The sequence below is a fragment of the Saccopteryx leptura genome, chromosome 8 (genome assembly GCF_036850995.1).
Source record: "Saccopteryx leptura isolate mSacLep1 chromosome 8, mSacLep1_pri_phased_curated, whole genome shotgun sequence".
NCBI lineage: Eukaryota > Metazoa > Chordata > Mammalia > Chiroptera > Emballonuridae > Saccopteryx > Saccopteryx leptura.
In genome coordinates this window covers 35,780,545-35,783,376 of record NC_089510.1, presented here as the reverse complement: position 1 = coordinate 35,783,376, position 2,832 = coordinate 35,780,545, and the positions used below count along the sequence as shown (strand labels likewise).

Below are 2,832 nucleotides of genomic sequence, written 5' to 3'. Positions count from 1 at the left end.
TAAAAATCCTAGAAGAAAAAGTAGGCAGTAAAGATTTAGACATTTCTCATAGAAATAGTTTTTTCAGACATATATCCTTGAGAAAGGAAACAAGAAAAAATAAACAAATGAGACTACATCAAACTAAAATTCTGCATAGCAAAAGTAACCATTAACAAAATGAAAAGGTAACCCATTGAATGGGAGAACATATTTACCTATCATACTTACAATAAGAGGTTAATTTTCAAAATATATAAAGAACTCAAACCCCTCAACATTAAGAAAAACAACCTTATTAAAAAATGAGGAAAGGATTTTTTTAAAGAAGACATACAGATGGCCAATAGACATATAAAAAAAATGTTTAATGTCACTAATCATTAGAGAGATGCAAATTGAAACCACAAGGAGACATCACCTGACCCCTGTCAGAAAGTCTATCAGCGATAAATCCCCAAACAAATGTTAATGAGGATGTGGAGAAAAGGGAGCCCTCGTGCATTATTAGTAAGAATACAGACTGGTGCAGCCACTGTGTAAAACAATATGGAATTTCCTCAAAGATTAAAAATGAAACTGCTTTAAGCCCTGGCCCAATAGCTTGGTTATATAGAGCATTGTCCTAAAGTGTAGAGGTTGCCAGTTCAATCCTCGGTCAGGGCACATACAGGAACAGCTTGATGTTCTTGTCTTTCTGTTTCTCTCCCTGCCTCTCCCTAAAAAAGAAAAAAAAAAGAAAAATTAATTTTTTAAAAAAGAAAGAAACTGTTTTTTGATCTAGCAATCTCACTTCTAGGAATATATCTGAAGAAACCAGAAATACTGATTAAAAAGAATATATGCACCCTTATGTTCACTGCAGCATTATTTACAATAGCCAAGATCTGGAAACATCCCAAATGCCCATCAGTAGATATCTGGATGAAAAAAGCTGTGGTCCATTTATACAGTGGAATACTAATAGGCCATAAGAATAGGAACTCTCACCTTCTGGGACAGTGTGGATTAACCTGAGGATTATTATGCTAAGTGAAATAAACCACTCTGAGAAAGACCTGTACCACACGATCTCCCTTGTATGTGTAATGAACAAAAACTGATGAACAAAATAGAAACAGCTGTTTCAACAACTGACAGCTGTTGAAGGGGATAATAGCCCTGGCCGGTTGGCTCAGTGGTAGAGCGTCGGCCTGGTGTGCGGAAGTCCCGGGTTCGATTCCCGGCCAGGGCACACAGGAGAGGCACCCATCTGCTTCTCCCTCCCTCCCCCCCTCTCCTTCCTCTCTGTCTCTCTCTTCCTCTCCCGCAGCCAAGGCTCCATTGGAGCAAAAGATGGCCCGGGCACTGGGGATGGCTCCTTGGCCTCTGCCCCAGGCGCTAGAGTGGACAGAGCGACGCCCCGGATGGGCAGAGCATTCCCCCTGGTGGGCGTGCCGGATGGATCCCGGTCGGGCGCATGCGGGAGTCTGTCTGACTGCCTCCCCCATTTCCAGCTTCAGAAAAATACAAAAAAAAAAAAAAAAAAAAAAAAAAAAAAGAAGGGGACAATAAATTTAAAAAGGTGAATGAATTAATAAAAAATTATATATATATAATTTTATATATATATATATATAAAATACATAGACAACAGTGTGGTGACAGCCAGAAAGAAAGTGGGGTGGGGAGTATGTGGAGGTGGGCAAAGGCCGGGGAAATGGGGATAGAAGGAGACTTTGCTTGGGGAGTGGACACCTGATGCATTATGCAGATAATGTTTTGTTGAGTTTTACACTTGGAACCTGTTTTACTTTGTATACCAATGTCACCCCAATAAATTCAATAAAAAAGGGAAATAATACTTTAGAGCCTCAATTTTACAAATTCTAAATAAAATTGCATGGTGAAGTGAGAAATAATCTAGAATTAGTGGTGTATCTTTTCAATATTCAAACACACAATTTTTCTTTTCTTTTTTTTAATATATGGCTCCATGGAGTGGAGATACAGAGAGCAGGGTGTGCACAACTGGTCTGCATTGCTTGAAAGGCTAAGACTTACTTGTAAAGCATACCTGCATTGTTAACAACTATTTCAATTTTCCTTGTTCACATAATGGTTTTCTTTAATGTGTGATTAATTTTAGTTAACGCCCTTTTGTAACCATGTGCATTCTTAGATTTCTCTCTCTAATTGGTCTCTATGCATTTTTATTTGCCTTGGCACCTGTTTACTTCTGACTGGGATTGTAGTTGGAACTAAACTGAACTTTTGAAAGCTATGAGTCTTTCTTTTTCTACTTCTAATCTAATAATAGATCAGAAATGTATTATTAAGCTAGTGAAAAGAAAACTATAAAAGTGATTGTTATAACTGACATGATTTCTTTCCTAGAGTTGAAAGGATTAGAGAAACTCAACTTCTGAGATATTGATTATATGAGACTCTTCATTCTTTCACTCTCACAGGAAATGAAAGTTTCTTGGACAAGAAAAAAATGCACTGCCGTATTGTACAAGCCTCTGAAATTGATTGTGGTTAACAGTTGCAAAGTATTGACTGTATTGATTTAAAGTATTATGGACAATGAATACTCATAGTTCTGAGTCTGAATGAGAGGAAGAGAGAAAGAGAAAGTGGGTCACTGAAGAGTGCTGAAACTGCCGATTAGATATACCAGTTATTACTTTCTATAAGGAAAGGCAGGTAGGACCTGCAGGGACCCTTATGACAAAATTCACAAGGCACTGGGTAGCCCCAAAGTGATTACTTATCTGCAACTGCTGCTGTATTCTAGAAAAGACAATGGACACTTGGGGACCACAAAGAGGGGAAACTAAAACATGAAACCATATTACGTAAAAGCCAAGG

General features: G+C 38.1%; 1 non-coding gene across 1 annotated transcript; it reads left to right on the top strand.

The window, feature by feature from the left end:
* The first annotated feature begins 1,137 nt into the window (after positions 1 to 1,137).
* TRNAT-GGU (transfer RNA threonine (anticodon GGU)) lies at positions 1,138 to 1,213 on the top strand. The gene has a single exon. It is a non-coding gene; the product is annotated as a tRNA-Thr (tRNA).
* The last annotated feature ends 1,619 nt before the right edge of the window (positions 1,214 to 2,832 follow it).